A 24,196-nucleotide genomic window follows, 5' to 3' on the forward strand; every position below is an offset into this window, starting at 1 on the left:
ATATAATTCCTGGTCCGTGTCAATCCTGTCATTTCCTCCCATGTTTTCAAGTCCCCTTCACCACCACCTGTGCATCTCTATCATTCTTTCTTTACACATCTGATGCAAACACCATATGCCTTTAGTCCCCTATGCACCTGTGTACACCTTCTTCTCCCCCACAAGCTCACCCAAACTGCCTCCGACCTCTCCCAAGTGCTCAGAGAGCAGGAAGTGAATTTTTGTTCTCTGTAAGCCAATGCCAGCTGTTTGGCCCACAGAGAGTAACCCTCAGTCTAGGCCAGGCAGGCACACTTCACTTACTGGTAACTGGTTTTGTCCCCAGTCGTTCATTGTGGCTGTGCTAGCAGAATGTTACTCATTTGGAAAACAGTGAACAACTTGGTTTAAATGGGCTATCTTGAGTTTAAAGTGTGATTCTCCTCTGAAAAGCATTTCTGTAAAAGGAGAAACAAGGTAGGTAAAGTAATTTTATTTTATTGGATCAACTTCTGTTGGTGAAAGAGAGACAAGCTTTCAAGCTTACACATGCTTACCAACAGAAGTTGGTCCAATAAGAGATATTATCTCTTTTCTCTACTATCCTGGGTCCAACATGGCAACCACAACATTTCTATAAAAGGACATTTTAAGGTTCCATGTTAATCGAAATGCATCCGATGAAGTGAGCTGTAGCTCACGAAAGCTTATGCTCTAATAAATTTGTTAGTCTCTAAGGTGCCACAAGTACTCCTTTTCTTTTTGCGAATACAGACTAACACGGCTGCTACTCTGAAAATTGGCTCTCTGTATCACATGTGCTTACTGTAGAGCTTGTCAGCATTTGAAAGGTAATTTGGATTAAGGGAAGGTGTAAAATTTAAAACCCAATTTCTGAGTATATCCATGCATGCACATGCTTACTCCAGAATAAGTGTGCCTTGTTTCTGGTTAGTGCATGAATTGAGCTAAACTGGAATTTCAGAAATTCAAGTGTCCATGTGTGGAATTACTCTTTCAAAATAGTAATTTCTGAACAACTCCATGTGTAGACAGGCTCTTACAAATGAAGGGATTTTTTTTCTTATCAGTTTCCCCTCATTCAGAGTCAAGCTGGGCTTTTTTCATGCATCACTATCAGTAATAAGATTTTGTAGACAACATTCTCCTCTGTGGTGCTGCATCTAAGTCATTCTCTTCAATGGAGTTCCACAGGTGCAATTTAACTGGAACTTAGCAGGACCCCGTATATAATAATCAAGAGAACTGTTTACTAACTCTCTCTTAGCTACCAAGGCATTTAAACCACTTTACCAAGGTATCTGAGCATCTAGATGTTACAAATTTGCAATGCTACCTGGAGCAAAGATTTAATTTGCTCACTAAAATGAACTGATGTGACCGAATACTCATCAGGTCTGCTCCCCATGTTTAATGTAGGGTCATTTTTACATACCCACTCTTTAGAGTGGAACTTTGCTCTAATATGGTTGTGAAAGCTGTTCAAAAGTGTTCTTATTACCCCAGGGAATCAGATGATACACTTCACAGTATATGGAATGCAGAGACTGATGTACCTTGCATTATAATATGGATTCCCTGCCCACAAAAGTAAAGCAGATTAGAAATTAGCAGAGCACATGTTGAAATAAAGGTGCTGATTGAATACTATACACAACCCTAATAAGCCTCATGTCATTGAGGACATTCAACAAATGGATAGTTAAGGTTTTGGGTAATCACAGGAATTTTCAATATACTTGTAGACATTAAAAGACATATCCATATTTTGGATGATAGATTTTTAGATGATTGAGTTGCGTGGTATATGTAAAGGAGTATATTTGAATAATTACAGTTTAGTTTAATAAAACTGAGGTGTATAACATTGGATTATCCCATACTCAGGGGTATGCAGTCATTAGAACTGGATTTGTGATCACTGAGGTTATGACCAATGTATATATTTTGGTGCGTGTTGTACTAAAACACTGTATTTAATTAGTTTGGAAACACACTGTTCAACATCATAATGTTGGTGCTGTGCTCAGTTGTGTTTGGAATGACCACAATGCATGGATCTTCAGAAGATTGCTCATGTCCACACTAAAAGATCATTTTCTAAACAACTCTGGCGAAGGGGGTAAAACAACTAGGCTTTCTCCATACTTGTCTTTGTTTTTCCTTAAGATTTCCCACGGTTGTCACCATCAGTTCAGTTCCACAAGGGCTTGAAACTGCGAGAGCGCTAACATAAACAGTTACTGTCTAGATGCCTGTAGCTAAAAAGCCAATCTCCAAGTGGGGCTAGAGGACATGGTGGTTAAAAATACCATTAGCAAGTCTACACTAGAGTTCCTCCCATTACTACCTCCGGTGGAAATTCTATGAAAAAAAAACATAGGCTAAGATTTTTCAAAAATGAGTGTTTAAAGTCCATAGTTAGGCACCCAAATAAGTGACAATTTTCAAAAGTAGCCAGCACTGGGTAGTCCCACATAGTGTTGGCTCAAATAATTAAATTTCAAGAAAGCCTTTTTTCTACACAAGCCAAATAATAGACAATATTTTCTGAACACTCTCAATCATCAGTCTGGAGATGAGAGGCCTCCTCTGTCCCCCAAGTCATGCCGTACCTAAAATTTTACAATTGTTGTAATTTCAAGTGGTCTCTTATTCTTCTTATGCCATGTGGAACTAAGGGTATGTCTAAGGGAACCAAGGGTATGGCAGGATTACATCGCTGGCAGTTACATCGCCGCTCAGAGAGCACTGAAGGGAAACTGCTGTTGTGTGTTCACACTGCCAGCTGCCTGCGCAATAGCGTGTTCATACTTGGAGCACTTGCAGTATTCGGAGCGGTGCACTCTGGGCAGCTATCCCACAGAACATCTCTTCCTCTTCTGCCACTAAGAGTTGTAGGAAGGCAGAGCAGGTCGCAGGGCAACCTGGGTCCTGTCCCAAATCCCTGTGATGCATTGCTTCACATCCCAGCAATCCCTGTACTTCCATCTGCACTTGGCGCCATCTTTCAATGGTTTGTGTACTGTACGCTCTACCTCTTCCGTCTGCAGGAATGGATCCCGAACTGTTGACCAATATGTTGCTTGCTCTGACTAACATGTCACGAATAGCAGTGGAGTTATTCCTTAAACTACAAAGGCAAGAGGAGTTTGACATTCATCTGACCACGTGCAGTAGCTACGACACGAGGTTGCTTGTGGCATTCATGGAGGTGCTGACCACAGTGGAACGCAGCTTTTGGGCTCGGGCAACAAGCACTGAGTGGTGGGATCACATCGTCATGCACGTCTGGGATGACGAGCAGTGGCTGCAGAACTTGCAGAGGAAAGCCACATTCATGGGACTGTGTGATGAGTTTGCCCCAGCCCTACAGTGTAAGGACACGAGAATGAGAACTACTCTGCCACTGGAGAAGCATGTGTTGATTGCACTGTGGAAGCTGGCTACTCCAGACTGCTACTGATCAGTTGCTAACGAGTTCAGACTGGGGAAGTCGACGGTTGGACTCATGTTGATGGAAGTGTACAGGATCATTAATTGCATTCTGCTCCGAAAGGCTGCGACGCTGGGAAATGTGTGTGACATTGTGCATGGCTTTGCACAAATGGGCTTCCCTAACTGCGGAGAGGCGATAGATGGCATGCATATTCCAATTCTGGCACTAGACCATATAGCCACTGAGTACATTAATTGAAAGGGGTATTTCTCTATGGTTCTCCAGGCGCTTGTGGATCACCATGGGTGTTTCATGGACATTAATGCAGGCTGGTCCGGAAATGTGCATGAGGCATGCATCTTTCAGAACACTGGCCTGTTCAGGAAGCTGAAAGCAGGGACTTTGTTCTCACACTAGAAGATCACCACAGGAGAAGTCAAAATGCCCATTGTGATCCCCTTTAATGCCATGGCTTTTGAAGCCATACATGGGGCACCTTGAGAGCAGCCAGGAGTGGTTCAACAACAGGCTGAGCAAGTGCAGAATGGCTGTGGAGTGTGCTTTGGCCGTTCAAAGGCCCACTGGAGCTGCCTATATGGGAGGCCGGACCTGGCAGATGACAATATTTCTATGCTTATAGCCATGTGCTGCATGCGCCACAATATTTGTGAAGGGAAGGGTGAAAGCTTCACTCAGGGCTTGACCGCTGAGGTGCAGCACCTAGAGGCTGAATTTGAACAGTCAGAGACCAGAGCTATTAGAGAGGCATAGCGCAGGGCCATAAGGATCAGGGATGCCTTGAGGCAGCAATTTGAAGCTGAAAGCCACTAATATTTGTTGCTATCCTCGGGAATGCAGTGCTTGTAACGGTAGGAGGTGATTGTGATTGGTGCAGATGATGCATTATGAAGGTTTAAGAAAATTGCATGTTGCCTCTTTAATCCTCCTTAGTTCTTCTTGGCCGCTTTCTAATTCTGTGCAGCCGTTCAGCCAGAGATAACAAAGAGGGAGGCTGGGCTCCCAAGGTCATATCTGTGAAGCCAAAACGCAACATTTTACAGAAGCAGTATTGTTTGCACCACACAGACCACTGATTCAGTGATTTAAAACACAGCCACTATTCGCATACCTGTCACTAACTGGCTGAGAAGCACACATGAGCCACAAGACCCACAAAATAGTAAGTAACCACAACGGCAGAGAAAAATCAGCGTTCCAGGACCACACTGTACACTGGGCACATGGCTCTGGGGGAGAGCCATACTGTCTTATAATCATTACTATCCCCAGATTTTCCACAGGCAGTGTTCATTATGGAAGATATCTCGCTGCTCAGAGTGAGCAGGGAATCAAGGGAGCATCTTCTCTGAGACTGCAGCTTTTGCCTTGGCCCTTATGCAGCTCGCCTGTGTGCAGCAATGGTTCCCGCCCCCTCCCCAGTGGCAGCAGAGTGGTGTGGGAAAGTTACCCTTAATGGGGCAAGAACAAAGCAGCTCTGCTAAAGAACCTGTGGCAGCGGATTGCCCAGTATCTCCAGGAGAGTTTAGTGGAGATCTCTGAGGCAGATTCCCGTGAAGTGAGGGAGTCAATCAACACCCTGTTCCGCAGTTCAGACTAGGCATGTGGTGGTATGCACATCATAGAGACAAAAGCATGCTTTCTGCAATCCCTGTGCCCTCAACAACTAGCTTCAGCGATTCCTAAAATCAAAGACACATACCAGGGGCCTCCTCTCCTGTTCACCAGGCTCTGACAGCTGTGACCAGCTAGCCTCCTCTGGGGTAGAGAAGAGCTCCTGGCTGCATGCATCCTCTGGCCTCTGAGATCCCCATCCCCCTCCACATTCTTATCCAAAATTTCCTGCTCCTGGCTTGGTCCACTCTCGACTTGCAGGCAAGCCACCGAAGTAACCACAGTGGCCTTCACAGTGGAGGTGAGGTCACTGCGAAGTATCGCATTCCGCTCACTGTAGAAAAACTGGCAGCTCATGGGCACAGCACTGGATCGGTTGTTTGCCTCCTATGCCTCGTGGTCAATGTTCCCTCTAATTTTTGACAGGCTGTGTGCGCAAAAAATTACTTATGTGCAAATTGTGCTTCTGTGCAAATTTTTGCACACGCTTAGAGGGAACAGTGCTTGTGGTAGGCATTCCGCAGCTTCTTCACTTTGACCCTGCACTGCAGTGTGTCCCCGTCTTGGCCCCTTTCTGTAGTGCATTGTGAAATCTGTCCACAGGTATCATAATCCCTACAGCTGGAATGTGGCTTGGACTGGACAGTCTCCTCTCCCAAATGCTGATGAGGTCCAGCAGCTCGGGATTGCTCCAAGCGGAGGATTGCCTGGTGCATGGAGCAAGTATGGCCACCTGGAAAGATGCTCTGAGACCACTGCATGCATCACTGAACAAACAGGAAAGGGACTTGCAAAATTCCCAAAGAATTTAAGGGGTGGGGCTGATGGTTGGTCACCTGAAGGGAGGGCAGTAGAGTTCAAACTGATGACCGGAGAGGCGAGAATAGGCATTGTGGGACACCTACTAGAGGCCAGTCGCAGCGCTGTAATCGACTGGGGGTCTACACTGGCACCACAGCACTGTATCCCCAGCAGAGAAAGCTGTATGCCTCTCATCGGGGTGCTTTATTTACAGCACTTCAGCTGCACAGTTTCTGCACACTAAGTGGCTTGGCAGCATGTACACCTCGGGAGTTACACCACAGAAAGCTGCTTTACTGCGCAGAAACTTGCCAATGTAGACAAGGCTTGTGTGTCTCAGCATTCAGGTTGATGGCAGAGATGGCTGAGAAAGATGAAAGGTGGGAAATAGAAGGTTCCATGAACACAGAGAATGAACGTAGCTAGATTCTGGGTCTTCTAGGAGCAGTTTATTGCAAGCTGCTCACTGTGCAACATCCAGTCACGTTCTGCAATCTCTTCATGTCAGTTTTCTCATCTGAAATAATAGGGATAACATTAGTCAAATGCTACTATATATAATGAAAGTGCAAAGTATTCTTATAGTCTAACCATTCAGGTCTGGCCATTCAAATATTCACAATCCCTCATTCAAAATCCTTCTTCCTCCACTAATTGATCGTGCTAAAAAGAAACTTCTGTGGGCAGGTTATTTCATAATTATCTACCACAGGCTTTCTTGCACCTTCCTCTGAAGTAGATGGTACTTGCCATTGTCAGTGGACTAGTTGGACTTCTGAGCTGATCCAGTATGGCAATATACATTTTTAATGAAAAGATACAGAAAGTTTACACACTGCAATATTTCTTCATGACTGGCCCTACCAGGAACCTAATAAGGAAGTTTGTCAGCAATGAACAAGAAGATATTGATCAACACATTTTAAATGAAACTAAACTGTTTAACTCCCTTCTGTTCAGTTTCCCATATTGTTTCTTACTCCTAGGTGAAATTTGTTCAGGAAAGACAGTTGCAGCAGACAATGATTTGCCATTGCTTTAGCATTGGGGTGTGAAGGCAGGAGAAATTAAGGTGACCACCTTCTTTTCAAACAAATGAAAAACTATCAAAACACATCATCTCATTTTAAGGGACCCCTTTGCTGCCACCTCCACCCCTATTCTTAATATTAAAAAAAAAAAAAACAAAAAAAAACAAGAGAAAGTGTCTCCTAGGTTGGTTGATATGGGATGTGTGACATTAGGCACCAAAAGGGGGATGGAACATCTGTTGTGACACTAACATCTTGGCCCTCCGAACTCCCCACCCCACTACTTCTTCCAGACTTCCTCTTTCAACTCTCTTCTGATTCCCCTGCCAGTTGCTTTGGGTGAACAGTGAAAAGAGCTACAGAAAGCTGGGAGAGGAAAAAGGGGTCAGCTGATCTGGATTATTTGTAGATAGGATTTCCTGACTCCATTCCAGAAGCAAATAACTGCCACTTGGTTTCCATGGTGGGTCATAAAAGCAGTCTGTTTTCCCTCCCCCCCCCGAGCAGTCCTGCATTTCCTTACCTAAAACTTCTGAGAAGGATCAGGATTTATTTCTTTTCCTAGGACAAGATTAAAGGTATGTCTACACTACAGAGCCTATAATTGGCATAGCCCTACAGTATAGATGCAGCCTATACCAACAGAAGGGCTTTTTCTGTCAGTGTACTAGGAACACCACCTCTCTAAACAAAGTTAGCTGTGTCAGTGGGAGTCCTCTTCTGTTGACAAAGCTGCATCTACACAGGGGCATTGTGGGTGGGTTTGTTCAGACATCAACATGATCTCCTCTCTGCCGGATACTGCTGCAATCTCCCTCCCCTCTAATAAAAAGATCATAGGATGGGGCAGATTTGCTTATCCAATATAAATTAAACATGCACCACCTCCTGACATATTTGTGCCACTGAGAAGTTGTGCAAACAGGATCATTGCCACATTCTCTACAGAACAGGGAGCACTATGCTGTAAGATAAACAAACCCCCTTGAGAATGCTCTCAGACAGACCAATTGTGCTCCTTAATACAGATGCAATGATCCTCAGCATGGAAATAGGAAAATGTTGTTCAATCCATACCCTGATGAGCATGTATTTGTCTGCAGTTGCTCCACACATCAGAATTTAAGAAAAGCCTTCATTATCTTAGGAACCCCACAGGAATGGCAAAAATCAAAGCAGCCTTATCACAGTGGATGCAGTTGTAGGGGTATAGTACATTTTAGTTTGGTGGACGTTTCTTCTAATGTTACAAAAAAATACAAAAGGTGATTGACATTTTATACACACACCTTCAAAGTTACATCAAGACAGGCCAAAGTTCCAAAGGGCATTTGTTAAGGTAATCTCTTGTCCCTCCTTTTTGCAACTGCCACTGAATCTTTAGTAGGATAAGAGAAACAAGCATAAGAAACAAAAAGTTTAAAATCTGAGCTTAGATGTTTAAGCGTCTAAAACAGTGGTGGGCAACCTGCGGCCCATGGACTGCACGCAGCCCGTCAGGGTAATCTGCTGGCAGGCCACCAGACAGTTTGTTTACATTTGCATGGCTGCCCGCAGCTCCTAGTGGCCGCAGTTCGCCATTCCCGGCCAATGGGAGCTTAGGGAAGTGGTGTGGACCACAGGGATGTTCTGGACGCTGCTTCCCACAGCTTCCATTGACTGGGCACGGTGAACCGTGGCTACTGGGAGCTGTGGGCGGCTGTGCAAATATAAACAAGCTGTTTGGTGGTCTGCTAGCAGATTACCCTGACGGGTCACAAGTTGCCCACAGTTGGTCTAAAATGTACTAAAATGCAAGAAATCAGATTTACAAAAATCTGGACTAATACTATATTCTATTTATAGGTCAAAAATTTATCTTGGCCAAGAGAACCATTGAATGCATTGATAACCCTGATAAATTAGTTCTCAAATTATGTCAACTGTGAGGTGTAAAACAGCTCACAAAAGAGGATATTGTTAGGGATAAAACCTTCATGATTTACATGGATTGAATTATTTTCTGGCCTATTCACTTGAGTAATCTGAGTAAGAAATCAGTGAAAGCTGAATATAAGAAAGCTCAGAAATATTCCAAGATTCATATCAATGTAAGAGAGGGAAATTCAGTTTGAACAGAAGCTACTTGAAGGCAACAACAAATATTTTTCTATTTGTCACTTTTAAAGGTGACCTGCAAATGGGGGGGTGGGGGTGGGGGAAGCTTGTGCTCTATTTTCTTCTTCATGCTGTACAGAGAAGGCCTTGAAGTGTTACCGTCTCTGTGTGTGGTACATACACAAATATACATATATGTACACACAGTCTAGAGACCCTGGTCACAGTGAGAAAGCTTTCACTTCATGTCCAATACTCACAATGCAGTCTTCCAGGACTCCAATGGAGCTGAACTGCCTGTGATTCCTTCTGGCTGCAGCTTCCTTTGGCTCCCATTTGGGGGAGAAAGAATAGGGAAAATTAGTAGAAAAGTTAATACAGCATTCACAATAGGGATGAGGGGAATTATTTAAAGAAACATGCCCAACCCACTTTCAGCAATTTTCCCATTTGGTGGGAGCAGTTAATTGCAGCGCTCACTGTTCCACACCCATAACTATTCTTAGATGACTTTAAGCATCTATATTAGAAGTTCATTCACAAAAAACCCCAAACCAAACAAAAAGCCCCCCACTAATGCAGCAAAGCACTTAAGCAAGTGTGACTCTAAGCACATGAGTAATGTCCACTGAAGTCAATGACACTGCTCATATTCTTATGAGCATATGCCTACTGTACGGGGGCTATAAAACAGTAGAGTAGCATTGTGCTGCAAAGATCTTTGCACTCCAACCTTACTGTAAGTTTCTCCAACTCAGACAGACCCAGCATGAAACTCACTGCAAGCTGTAGTGTTTCATTTTTTAAAAAATATTAAAAAGATTACAGGCCAGAATTTGATTCTAACATGTAAGTGAAGTTCACATAATTTTTGATGGGTTTGCCCCAATTAAATGCATCCAGTGTGTGTGTGTAAAAATATTTTACACTGTTCTGGCCAAAATTAAAGGAATTTTTAAAGTTTGAAAGCATGCTTTTCCCAAAAGTTAAATGATTTTAAAATATTTTTTATTTAATATTGTACATAATTGACTAAACTAAGAAGGGAAAAAAAGTCAAAAGCACACTAAATAAAAACCTGTAAGGCAGATTTGGAAAATATTAAATTAACTCACTGATTTATAGGAGGGAAAGAGAAGTGTAAAAGGTTGGTAATTTCCATGTTCTCAAAAAAAAATATATACAAAAAAGCAGGGATAATTTAAATACAGTTCAATTATTTCTCAGAATGTTAATAGTACATATCATACCACAGAGGTAAAAAATAAATTCAGTCATCAAATAATCATCTAAGAGCACATGTAATATGGGGAGAGAAAAATGGATCATGTCCCTGAAATGAAATTCTGTGCCTTTTCTAAGCCAAAACATAACACACTTTATTGTTAACAGAGGCAAAGGTTGAATCTGGGTCAAGAGGGTAATGGTTGGTCAGAAAGTTGAACACCATTTCTAGGCTTTACTTTCAAAGAAATCTGAAAAAGCTTTATTAAAGATGATTTAAAGACAGGTTTTTTGTAAATTTAGTATAAAAACAAACAGGAAAGTGTTTCCAATACACTAATCTTTCAGTTCCCTCTATCCATCTGATAACACGAGTTAAAAAGACAATCGACAAAAATTCTAATTGACAATGAAACTAAGCATTATCTTTAAACAGGTGCAAAAGATTTACGTGATCTACTTTCACAAATGGAACCCTTTTCCTCCTGTAGTGGACATTGTAGGTAGAAATTGGCATCTTCCCTTCCAAGTCAACCAGTCTGAGTTTGCTGACAGGAATTTTCACAAACCAGAATATTTGAAGCAAGTGTGAATTTGGATTGCAAACAGTTCGTTTTCAATCTTTCAAGGGATAATCAGTAACTTTTGTTTCACATTGGGCAAAAAACCTCTGGTTTATTTCTCTCTATAGCCGTGTATAAATCAAACATCTCCAAGTGTTATATCAAAATTATAAAGGCAGTTGTATTAGGAGCAATAAAGGCATTTTGAACTAGAAGTCATATTCCTGCAGACAGCAACAACTTCTGCAATATAGCTGAAGGTCTGTGGACTTCATGGGAAATATCTTTTTAACTATGGACCTGCCTGAATGAGTAAATAGTAGTCTCTCCAGTTACGTGAATGGCAGTTGTATCATGCCCTATTTAAGAAGGGCAGCTGCCACTCAAAACAGAAAGGGCTATTTCATAAAACACTGGTGACAGAAGGCAATGTACACATAGAAGACGACTCAGAAATTGCTTTGTGTACAAGGGCAGCCAGCAATTGTTACCCCATAGGTTTTGATAGGCATACTTATGTTTTCTGGATGTTACTGGATGTTTTCCGGCCAAATGGGGTACCAGAATGGAAGGAAAGAATGAATTATAATCTTCATAGCTATAAAGTTGTTAAGGCTGCGGTGCTTTGATAGCTCTTATGTGACTCTGAATCTGCCAGTGGATAAATCAATGAACTTTAAAACTAATTCTGAGCATTGGCTGAAGCTCTGGAATGAGCAGCAGAACACATTTTGTAAAGGTAGCTTTGAAGCCGCTCCCTGGGACATCTGCAGAAGGTTTAGAAACACATGCAATGTATTACCAGCACTACTTTGGATGACCTTTGTGTTCTGGAGCATCATCATATGGACAATTGCTTGGGCAAGACTAGAGGTGGAGATGAGCAGTTCTCATCTTGCATCATTTAACTGAGACTAGTATGAACAGAAGTAGTACAGAATTACACAGAAGGTGGTTTTCTACATACAAATTATAAAACATCCAACCATCCCAGAAAGGAGATAATGAGCGGATATGCAATATGTCCAGTCTAAGGCACCCCAAAATGTTTGCCTCCTGCTCAACATGCATCTAAAATCCATCTAAGCACTTATATGGCCCAAATCACTGTGGTGTGCACTCACAAACATTAATGGTTCATCCCCTCTCACACTACCCCTAATCTTCGTAATAGATGAAGTGAATTGCACACAGTCACACAGGAAACCTGTGGCAGAGTCAGAAACCAAACCCACATCTCAGGAGTCCCTGTCCAGTGCCCTAACCACAAAAACATCCTCTCTAATTTTTGTTAGCTGCATTTTTTCAATTACAGAAAATATTTTATTTTAGAATGTTAGCTCTTTGGGACAGGGACCTTGTATTGCATGTCTACAAAGTACCTTGCACACTTACAGCACTGCACATGACATGTTATGAAACTGATAACAATTAAGTGGGTTTTGCCATCCCTCTCTCTCTCCCCCGACACTCTTATTAAAGTCTCTCAGCTACTTTTGGATCTTCCATTGCCCAAAGCACTAGCAGATCTTCCCTATGAAGGACTCCATCCTGCAAATATTTTTGTAATTGGTAGTTTCAGGCAAATGAGTAGCATCACAGAAGTCAATGGAACTATTCACATGAGTGAGGTTATTCCTGTGTGCAAATAGCCTCAGGATGAGATGTTAAGTGATGAACACTGGCAGGTGTTGACAAGACTAATTCCTTTGTCTATAAACCTGACTAGTAAAAGTTACTGCAAAGTTTTAAACCTTATTTATTAAGTAAGAGATGAATGTGTAGAATTACTTTCTTGGCAGGCTGTCTTTAAACATCTAGTTTATTCCTTGATAGAGTGAAGAGATTTTGGAGTATCACTTTGTTAAATCCAGTTTGATCTCCAAAGCAGTGAGATTTTATTTTGCAAGAACAGTTAGTCCTCCATTGTGCACCTGCAAGAGTGCATGTGTAAGGTATACTCATGTGCACAGTATAAGAGAACACAGATAAATCTTAGAAAATGTTCCTGTGTTCTGGAAACCTGTGGAGTATTTGACATTTTACAAGAGATCTTTCATTTCATTTCATTTCCTATCAGATCAACCATTTTTATTTAAAGTGACATTGTCAACCTGAGGTGACGGGTCAGAGGGAGTCATGGGCGGCGGGGGGCTGCCCCCTGCCCAGATTTGCTGCTTGGCTTGGTGTGAGCATGCATCCGATGAAGTGAGCTGTAGCTCACGAAAGCTTATGCTCAAATACATTTGTTAGTCTCTAAGGTGCCACAAGTCCTCCTTTTCTTTTTGTGAATACAGACTAACATGGCTGCTACTCTGAAACTTTACCATGCTCAGTAACACTGCTGAAGCCAGCTACCCTCACTCTATCCCCCTCCCCCAACTGTTGGCAGGCATGGGTTGTCTCTGCTGTCAATATATCTAGACCAAATATTTGACTGACCTTAAAATTTAAAATCAGGCTAGTCGTCCTCCTCCCCCCGACCAGTTCCTGCAGTTACACTTTTAAATTCATGCGTGTCATTGTAAAATAAAGCAATTGATTTTCTATAAAATCCCCCCCAACTCTAAACACATTAAATCATCAGACACACACCAAAAGATAAAGATGAATTCACATATTCTGTTATCCTCAGCATTCCTCTCCCCCCACCCCACCAAAAAAATTACCATACTCCATTCCACCATATATATAAAAATGGCATAAGTTTAGGGTCCATCCAGTACACACTTATGCTCTTAAATTTTACACATGGCAAATCCCTTTGAAGTTAACAGGGCCACTCACATGCATAAGGGCAAATACAGTCTTCACAGGCTCAGGGCCTCAGTGAACTGTATTTATCCAATCTCTGTATTGCCAGAGGTTCCCCTTAAACTAAAATATTTACATACAGGAGGGGGTAAGTGTTAGTAGAGACTGAGAATGGCTAAGCTTGCATTAAAATATAACTAATACTGCATATTCAAGTCAGAAATGTATTTTAATTTGTTCATTCCTAGGAGAAATTCCAAACTTCACACAAATGGATGAACTGTTATACCATTTCCTCTTGTCCCTTAAAGGTATATATCTTTGGAAACTGCACATCCTAATGAACTGTGTTTATCAAATGTATGTATCTTTTAATAGACTCATTGGGGCTATGCAAGTATCAAGAGATTAGATAAAGAGAACTTGCTTCTGCCAACTGGTTTAATTTAACATTGTTAAATAATTTAAGCTACTTTAAAAAACTGATTTTGTTAGCTGTTTAGCATTGTGCTACTGTGGACGGGATTCATCTAAAGGTCCTTTCTCTGAACAAAGGACTAGAAATTACATTTTAAAATGACTTCTAGGATGTTGCAGATCTGGTCAAAATGGCAGACACACCCAAGTTATGAGGAAATACTCAAGACTAGGCCAAGTGAGTTGAAGTAATGTGGAGTGATACTTATGGGAAAGAACCAACAACTTATAATTTTTAGATGCAAAGTTGGGAGGCAACACAAAATAAAGCCTCCTCAAAATATTTTTGTAAAATATTTTCAAATAAGTCCTCAATTTTTTTTCCAAAGCACTTTAAGGTTAAATAACTTTGCTTTGGTGCATATAATTTTATACATTGGCCATGTACAGTACCAACAATGCTATATGTATTCACCAGTTTGGGCTCATCCTTGACAGATATACTAAGAAAAAAGTAATTTCTAGAAAATTAGAGTCAGATTTCCAGATGTGCTGAGCTCTTGTAAATCCTGTTGAGGGCTGTGGAAACTGTACATGTCCAATGCCTCTAGAAACCAGGCCCTTAATCACAGAAACATAGGACTGCAAGGGACCTTGATAGGTCATTTAGTCCAGTCCCCTGCAGTGAGGCAGTACTAAGTATTATCTAGGCCATCCCTGACAGGTGTTTGTCTAACCAGTTCTTAAAAATCTCCAATGATGGAGACTCCACAACCTCCCTAGGCAATTTATTCCAGTACTTAACTAACCTGACAGTTAGGACGTATTTCTATGTCTAACTTAATGTCTAACTTAAATCTCCCTTGCAACAATTTAAGCCTATTGCTTCTTGTCCTATCCTTAGTTGTTAAGGAGAACAATTTATCACCCTTCTGTTTATAACAACCTTTTATGTACTTGAAACCTGTTTTCATGTCTCCCCTCAGTTTTCTCTTCTCTACACTAAAGAAAAACCAGTTTTTTCAATCTTTCCTCATAGCAGAGCCGTAACTATTATTAAACTTGATAAGTTTATGTTAAACTCGATAAGTTTATGGAGGAGATGGTATGATGGGATAACATGATTTTGGTAATTAATTGATCTTTAAATATTCATGGTAAATAGGCCCAATGGCCTGTGATGGGATGTTAGATGGGGTGAGATCTGAGTTACTACAGAAAATTCTTTCCTGGGTATCTGGCTGGTGAATCTTGCCCATATGGTCAAGGTTCAGTTGATCGCCAAATTTGGGGTCAGGAAGGAATTTTCCTCCAGGGCAGATTGGAAGAGGCCCTGGAGGTTTTTTGCCTTCCTCTGTAGCATGAGGCACGGGTCACTTGCTGGAGGATTCTCTGCACCTTGAAGTCTTTAAACCATGATTTGAGGACTTCAATGGCTCAGACATAGGTGGGAGGTTTATTGCAGAACTGGGTGGGTGAGATTCTATGGCCTGCATTGTGCAGGAGGTCAGACTAGATGATCATAATGGTCCCTTCTGACCTTTATATCTATGAATCTATGAATCTATGAAACTAGGTATTTTAGAGGTGAGGTGAGCAAGTGTACGTGCACCCACTACCATTTTTTTCATCATCCCATTCAGAGGCAACACACAACTATTGATAGTGGGGTAGGGGGCACAATTTAAAGGTTCTGGGAAGGGCATATTTCCACCCCATGGAGGTTTTAAAACTGTGTGGAGCAAGCTTCTGGGAGGGTACGGAGGAACATTCGGGGTTGGGGGAACCCCTCCCGGAGGTGCTCAGGGAGGGAGGGCAACCTCCACCCCCTGACTCACCATAGTGAGCCACCCAGCGTGTCTGGGTGTATGTGGGGGGGGCACAACCAAAATATCTGGGGGGCATGTGACCCCAGATGGGTCCCCACATTGCTGGCCTCACCCTATTTTTCCACCCCCCATCGGCTTTGTGTGCTGGGAGGCTGCCCTGCTTACTCCGCCCTGGTTACAGCTCTGCCTCATAGGTTATATTTTCTAGACCTTTAATAATTTTTGTTGCTCCCCTCTGAAATTTCTCCATTTTTTCCACATCTTTTCCAAAGTGTGGTGCCCAGAGCTGGACAAAGTACTCCACGCCTTACCATTGCTGAATAGAGTGGAAGAATAACTTCTTGTGTCTTGCTTACAACACTCCTGCTAATATGACCCAGAATGTGTTTGCTTTTTTTGGCAACAGTATTACATTGTTGATCCATATTTAGTTTTTCATGCACTATAGCCCCCAGAGCCTTTTCTGAAGTACTCCTTCCTAGGCAGTCATTTCCCATTTTGTATTTGTGCAATTGATTATTCCTGCCAAAGTGTAGTATTTTGCATTTGTCCTTACTGAATTGCATCCAACTTATTTTCCCCTCCCAGCTTGGTACCATCTGCAAACTTTATAAGTGTACTCTCTATGCTATTATCCAAATCATCTATGAAGATATTGAATAGAACCAAATTCAGATTAGACCTCTGTGGGACCCCTCAATATGCCCTTCTAGCTTGATTGCAAACCATTGGTAACTACTCTGAGTACAATTGTTTTCAATCAATTGTATACCCATTTAATACGTTTGTCTAGGCTGTATTTCCCTATTTTGTTTATGACAAGGTCTCGAGAGACAGTAGCAAAAGCCTTACTAAAGTTGAGATGTGCTATATCTACTGCTTCCCTTCTATTCACAAGGCTTATTCCCCAAATAACCCAAGAAGGATATTAGGTTGATTTGACATAATTTGTTCTTGATGAATACTGTTACTTATCACTGTAATATCTTCTAGGTACTTACAAATTGATTATTTGATTATTTGCTCCATTATCTTTCTGGGTACCGAAGTTAAGCTGAGTGGTATATAATTCCCTGGGTTTTCCTACCCCATTTACACTGATGTTCACCATATTAGTTGTCTTTTTGGTGAAAACAAACAAAAGGGGCACTTAACACTTTACCTATTGCTATGTTTTCTGTTCATATTTTTCCATCTTCATTGAGTAATGGGCCTACCTTGCTTTTCTTCTTGCTTCTAATGTATTTGTAAATATTAATGCTTTAGCAACACATATTTGAAGAACCATTTCCTTTTTTTATCCAATATATTGTTGGAGCCAATGAAAGCTAATAATACTTTTAGGCAAAAGATCCCTTCAGATGTTGGCAGCGTACAAGAAAAGCAGATTTTCTATAAACTATGTTTTTCTATTTACTTGAACACAAAACAATGGACTGAACAGAGACTAATTTTTAATGAGTCATAAGAAAACCATGTCTTATAGCAATCTTCCATTTACCATAACCACATGTAAAGCAAATGTTAAATATGGGACCATCTACCACCATAGCTAACCGTACTATTACATACAGAACAATTTAACCATATTTTAACATTGCATCAAAAAAGTTCATTAAAATAATGTTATGGTTGCAAAGTAAAGCACTTAGAAATGAAATGCCAGAATTAAAGTTGCCTGTGCAATCTTAATTCTGCCCCTTTGAGAGCATGCATTATGGTACAGCCTTTAATTACATGATCACATACTATTATTCCACAAAAAGAAAAGGAGTACTTGTGGCACCTTGGAGACTAACAAATTTATTAGAGCATTTATTATGGATGCATCCAATGAAGTGAGCTGTAGCTCACGAAAGCTTATGCTCTAAGTCTCTAAGGTGCCACAAGTACTCTTTTTCTTTTTGCGAATACAGACTAACACGGCTGCTACTATGAAACCTATTATTCCACAGGACCCCTACTTCTGTCTGAGGCAGGTACCCAGTATAATACGTTTCATGGTTAAAGTTTGGCAACTGAAAACAAGATCTTATAGTGGGAAGTGTCAGGCAATCTTAACTATGGACAGCATTACCAGCTCTGCATATAATCAGTTAGTTTTGACAGCTGCAGAACTAATGTTAAATCTTTGGAAAACATCCAACTATGAAGTTTCCCTGACAAACTTGCCTATTTAAAGAATGACATTACTGTGTTGGGGAAACATGTAACAACACAGTTAGTCCCCACACTGTTTTACAATATGGTTTAGTCTCCCTTGAATGAACTGGACCAAATCATGCTCTAATCACGGTACAGCCTGGTCAGAAGTGCAAGTATCTACAGAATTGCAACATAATACAGTATTCCTCCCATCCCCATAACATAGCTAAGATCAAAGAGTGTCATAACACAATATGGGTACTAATATGACTATTTTTTGTCATCTAGCAGCACTAGGGTTGCCAGGCATCCGGTTCTTGACTGAAATGCCCAGTCGGAAAGGGACCTTGGCGGCTCCAGTCAGCACCTCTGACCATGCCATTAAAAGTCCTGTTGGTCACAGCAGTCAGCTCTGCATGGCTCTTGGAGGCAGCAACATGTCCCTCCGACTCATAGGCACAGGGGCTGCCGTGGGGCTCCATACACTGCCCCTGCCCGTAGCACAGGCGCTTCCCCAAGTGCCAATGCTGCAGCTCCCATTAGCCGTGGTTCCTGGTCAATGGGAGCTGCGGGGGCAGCACCTGTGGATAAGGCAGTGAGCAGAACTCCCTGGCCATCCCTGCACCTAGGAACCAGAGGGACATGTTGCCACTTCCGGGAGCTGCCTGAGGTAAGTGCAGCCCAGAGCCCACATGGTGAACCCCCTCCCATGCTCCAACCCCCTGCCCCAGCCCTGAGCCACCCCGCAACCAAACTCCCTCCCGGAGCTCACACCCCCTCCTGCACTCCAACTCCATGCTCCAAACCTGATCCCCCTCCTCCCTCACCCAAACTCCTTCCCAGAGCCTGCACTCCCTCCTGCAAAGCAAACCCCTTGGCCCCAGCCCAGTGCCCCCTCCCACACTCCAAACACTTCATTCCCACCCGCCCCCAGAGCCTACACCCCAGCTGGAGCCCTCATAAGAACTGCTATACTGGGCCAGACCAAAGGTCCATCTAGCTCAGTATCCAGTCTTCCGAAATATGTAAGGGCAGGGACTATCTAAATAGACCAGAAAAAGGACACAAGGGGAAACAGAGGCACAGAAAACGACTCATCCAAGGTCCTAAAGCAGATTGGTGGTGGAGCTGGGACAACAATCCATATCTCCTGACTGCTAGTCCAATACCATATCCACTGATCCATGCCTCATCTATCAAATTATGGCTGTAGGTCGCCATGTGGCATTGTGCAGACGGCTTGTGCAGATGAGAGTCTTTTTCATTGTATTTAAATGTGGCTAATGAATATGGTTCCAGTTAACCCAGCCCTTGCAAGCTTGGCTAAAGCATAATCAAGTTAAAATACAATGCATGAAACTAGGACCACAGTGGCTAATCAAACTGTTAAGAAACTGGTTTGGCACAAATTGTGTTTAAACAGTTCCTAATTCGGGTAAAAATCTTAGTGTGTACGTTTCACTTCTACTGTATATGTTTAAGCACTATTGCCGAGTCTCTCTGCACATACGTTTTGAAGATTATTCACACTTGCTAAGCAAAGTCAGCATTAGTCTGCTTCATGACATACACTGTAGGAACTGGGGACTGCATGTGAATCGCATGTGTTAGAATGGTGATCCTTTACATCCTATGGTTATGTCACAGTGAAAGTCTTACAGTTGAAACCAAGGTGCTGACATTTTGGGGCTATGGAGGTAGGGTACATTACAAACAAAAGTGGATTGAATAAGTCAAGAAGGAAGCCATTCTGTTTCTACTTGAGATAAACGGCTTCTGTTAAGTCATTGACACAGAGAATTAAAGATCAGATATTTTATTATGCTAATGGGATTGCCAGGGCTGCCATGGAGACAAAAAAAACTAGACTGCTAGATCAGCTGAACATTTATGTACTTTAGGAGGTTAGTAAATTCATTTTCCATACAGTCTATCAATGCCAGAATAAGGAAATCTATTAAGAGCAGAATGAAAATGTGTGTTGATAGCCTCACATTTAACCTCAGCTCCGTCACACAGTGCCTAATACATTAAAGCTCTTGGCCTTCTCCCCACACCACACCACTTCTGCTGCCAGACATTTCAGAAGGGGAAGCAAAGTGACAGTGGCAAAGGCCCAAGCTTTCCAAGAGAGATGAGTAATTTTGGGTGTCTCAATTTTTCGGCATCCAATTTGAGAGACCATGAAGGGGCCCAAAGCCCAGATAAATATGTTATTTGCGTGGCAAGTCTACTTGAAGTTAAAAATTACCTGTTCCCAGTTACGTGCTCCTTTATGAGACACCTTTGTAATTATTCAAGGTAGGTGTTGCAAGATTGAGAAGAAAAAAAAAACATCACAGGAACAGCATTGTGCTCCATAAATTCTAAGTTAGGTGCTTAGGCTCCCTGTACAATGAATGAGGAGAGATGGACACCTTAAAATGCGATCCACAAAGCTCGTATGTTATTGGTGAGGTGCCTAAGCTAGCCAATGGGAGATGCTGACCAGAGGAGTCTGGGCTAACCCCCACCCCCTCACAGAGATAGGTACCTGGCTCTGTTTGTGATCAATGAACCAAGGGAAGAGGCATTGACAGCTACATAAGTTGCATGTGGAGCCCCAAACAAACAGCTGGAGAGGCAGCAGCCTCCCTTACAACCTTTAGCTTAGCCCAGTGGTTTTTTTCAGCCCGTAATCCACAGACCGTGGTGCTCCACAGACTCTTTCTAAAATTTCCAAAGGGATCCTCACCTCCATATGAATTTTTTTAGGGGTCTGCAAATGTAAAAAGGTTGAAAACTACTGGTCAGGACACTCACCCAGGATGCAGGAGACCCCCAGTTCAAATCCCCACTACTCTGGAATGGGAGAAGGGATCTGAACAGAGATCTACAGTCTCTCAGGTGAGTACCCCAACCACTCAGGAATAGAGCCATTCTAACTCTCTCTGGCAGAATTGCAATGTGCGTGCCATCTATCGCCCCACCGCAGTTACGGAAGCCCATTTGTGCAAAGCCAGCCACAATTTTACGCACATTGCCCAGAGTGACAGTCTTTCAGAGCAGGATGCGATAAATGGCCCTGCACACTTCCGTCAACATGAGTCCAACAATCGACTTTCCCACTCCGAACTGGTTAGCAACTGATCAGTAGCAGTCTGGAGTAGTCAGCTTCCACAGTGCAATCACCACACGCTTCTCCAATGGCACGGCAGTTCTCATTCTCATGTCTTTGCGTCGCAGGGCTGGGGCAAACTCATCACACAGTCCCATGAATGTGGCTTTCCTCATCTGAAAGTTCTGCAGCCACTGCTCGTCATCCCAGACGTGCATGACGATGTGATCCCACCACTCAGTGCTCGTTTCCTGAGCCCAAAAGCTGCATTCCACTGTGGTCAGCACCTTTGTGAATGCCACAAGCAATCTCATGTCATAGCTACTACCAGGCCAGATCAATGTCGAACTCCTTTTGCCTTTGTAGTTTAAGGATTAACTCCACTGCTATTCGTGACATGTTAGTCAGACCGAGCAGCACGCTGGTCAACAGTTCAGGATCCATTCCTGCAGACTGAAGAGGTAGAACGTACAGTACACAAACCATTGAAAGATGGCGCCAAATGCAGATGGAAGCACAGGGATTGCTGGGATGCAAAGCAATGCATCACAGGGCATTGCAACAGGACTGAGGATGCCCCGTGACCCCCTCCGCCTTCCCACAACTCTTAGCGGCAGAAGAGAAAGAGATGCTCTATGGGATAGTTGCCCAGAGTGCTGCGTTCTGAATACCGCTGTAGGTGCCGCAAGTCTGAACATGCTATTGCGCAGACAGCTGACAGTGTGAACACACTACAGTGATTTCCCTTCAGCGCTTTCTCAGCGGTGTTGTAACTCTGCCAATGCAGACATACGCTAAGCAAGTATGTTAAACTAAACAAGTACAAGGTACTCTTGTTCTGGAATAAGAGTGTCCACACATGAAGTTATTCGGAAATAGCTGTTCCTGAATAACTCCATGTGTAGACAAGCACTTAGGGCTTGGCTTCACTTGTGAGTTACGGCACAATAAAGGAGCCCCGGGCGCGCTAGTTCACTATCCATCCACACTGGCAAGGCACGTAGAGCACTCTGACTCTGCAGCTACGGCGCTGCTGGTACTCCACTTCAGTGAGTGGAATAACATTTGGTGCGCCCCTGCTGGAGCGCCGCAGCACCAGTGTGGACGCCCTGGTCCTATAGGGCGCTCTGATCGGCCTCCAGAAGTATCCCACAATGCCTGTTCTAGCCACTCTGGTCATCACTTTGAACTCTAATGCCCTGCCCTCAGGTGCCCAACCGTCAGACCCACCCTTTAAATTCTCTGGGAATTTTGAAAATCCCCTTCCTGTTTGCTCAGCCAGGTGTGGTGTGCTCTCAGCAAATCTTTCCAGGTGACTGCCTCCACACGCCAGGCAATCCCCAGTGTGGAGCAATGGCGAGGTGCTGGACTTCATCAATGTTTGCGGGGAGGAAGCTGTCCAGTCCCAGCTGCACTCCAGCCGTAGGAATTACGATACCTTCAGGCATATATCAAGGGACATGATGGAAAGGGGCCATGTCCGGGACGCACTGCAGAGCAGGATTAAAGTGAAGGAGCTGCAGAATGCCTACCGCAAAGCCCGCGAGGCAAACAGCCATTTTGGTGCTGCCCCTGTGACCTGCTGTTTCTACAAAGAGCTCGACTTGGTACTTGGGGCCGACCCCACCTCCACTCCGAGTACCACCATGGACACTTCAGAGCCCAGTTCAACAATGCAGGAGGAGGAGGAGGAGCAAAGCGGGAGCGAGGGTGCTGAGGTGGAGGAAGACACCCCGGACTCCCTAGATGCATGCAGCCAGGAGCTGTTCTCACGTCAGGAGGAAGGTAGCCAGTCACGGAGGCCGGTGCTTGGGGAAGGACAAACACCAGAGAAGGTTCCCGGTAAGTGGCTTTTATTTTGGGAAAGAAGTTATTCGGTGCGGGCTCTTGGGGTGAGGAGGGTTAGGGCTGCATGCATGCCTAGATGCGGAATAGGGTGTTGATGTGCTCTCTCACATCATGGTAATCGGCCTCAGTGATCTCTTCAAAGGTCTCATCCAGAACTTGGGCAATGTGCTTGCGCAGGTTTCTCGGGAGAGCCACTGTGTTCCTTGTCCCAGTAAGGCTAACTTGTCCATGCCACCGTGCCGTGAGGGGCGGGGGGGACCATTGCTGCACACAGGCAAGTTGCATATGGGCCAGGGTAGAATCCGCATTGCAGTAGAAGACCCTCTCTTGCTTTCCAGGTCACCCTCAGCAGCGAGATATCTTCCAGGATGAACTCCTGTGGAAAATGTGGGGACAGTGTTCAGTATAGGGCCCCCTGCCGCTGTTGGCTCTCCCCAAGGCACAGAAACCCAGAGGACAGTACAGCCATAAACAATCAGTCACGCTTAACCCTGTGCTTACTCACCATTTTGGGGCTCCTGTGGGTTATGTGCGCTTGCTTTGGGACAGGCAAATTATGCTATTTTGTAGACTGTGCTTGCCCTTAAGTATGGGGGAATCACTGCTCTGTCTGGTGTGAACTATACTGCCTCTGTTAAGTGTTGCATTTTGCTTTTACAGATGCAACCTTGAAATCTTAGCCATCTGTGTTATCACCGGCTGAAAGACTCCAAAGAATCAGAAAGAGGCCATGTAGAAGTAAGGAAGACATGTTGCATGAAGTAATGCAGCATTCAAGTATTGAAAATCGAAAAATGCAGGAGTGGCGTGACAGTGAAAGGAGGATCTGCCAGCAGAATGAGGAGTGCCGGCACAAAAGTGCGGTGCTCCGGCAGCAAAGCACGGATCGGGGATAAGCATAATGGAACGCCAAGCAGACTCAGTCCAGGTGCTCGTAGTCATGCAGGCAGAACATTACCACGTCCGACCCCTCTGCAGTCCTTGTCCCAAAACTCTTTCCCTTGTGTCCCCATGTCACCTCCAACCCACTTTCCCCAACATCCGGGTTCTTACCACCACCAGCTGCCTCCAACACCTGTAGCTTCACCACCCAGCCCTGAAAACTATGACCCTTACCCACTGCACTAAACCCCCATCACAATGCAGTATAGCCATCCTGAAGTGCAGCACTCATTGCACAGCACTCCAGACAGGAAGGCTGAGTATGATAACAGGACATACGCAAATCTGTGATTGTACTGTTCCCCACCCTACCCCCTTGCCCTTTCTGTTTCCCAAGCAGTTGTGTTTCTTTTCAATAAATGGATTTTTTGGCTTTG

At 43.5% G+C, this 24,196-nt stretch overlaps 3 long non-coding RNA genes across 3 annotated transcripts in view; 1 reads left to right on the forward strand and 2 right to left on the reverse strand.

Moving 5' to 3' along the window:
- LOC122459274 overlaps positions 1-9,858 on the reverse strand; it is a 29,308-nt gene extending 19,450 nt beyond the window's left edge. The window contains exon 1 of the long non-coding RNA XR_006279837.1: positions 9,848-9,858. This is a non-coding gene — a long non-coding RNA (uncharacterized LOC122459274). The remainder of the gene's footprint in view (positions 1-9,847) is intronic.
- Positions 5,859-9,840, reverse strand: LOC119853717. The gene is made up of 3 exons (XR_006279838.1): positions 9,261-9,840; positions 8,191-8,281; positions 5,859-6,389 (listed from the first exon to the last, which is right to left on the reverse strand). It is a non-coding gene; the product is annotated as an uncharacterized LOC119853717 (long non-coding RNA).
- Positions 9,859-22,821: 12,963 nt separating the features above from the next.
- Positions 22,822-23,616, forward strand: LOC122459120. Its single transcript, XR_006279587.1, has 2 exons — positions 22,822-22,871; positions 23,538-23,616. It is a non-coding gene; the product is annotated as an uncharacterized LOC122459120 (long non-coding RNA).
- The last annotated feature ends 580 nt before the right edge of the window (positions 23,617-24,196 follow it).

This window comes from Dermochelys coriacea, chromosome 3, assembly GCF_009764565.3.
Source record: "Dermochelys coriacea isolate rDerCor1 chromosome 3, rDerCor1.pri.v4, whole genome shotgun sequence".
Lineage (NCBI taxonomy): Eukaryota > Metazoa > Chordata > Testudines > Dermochelyidae > Dermochelys > Dermochelys coriacea.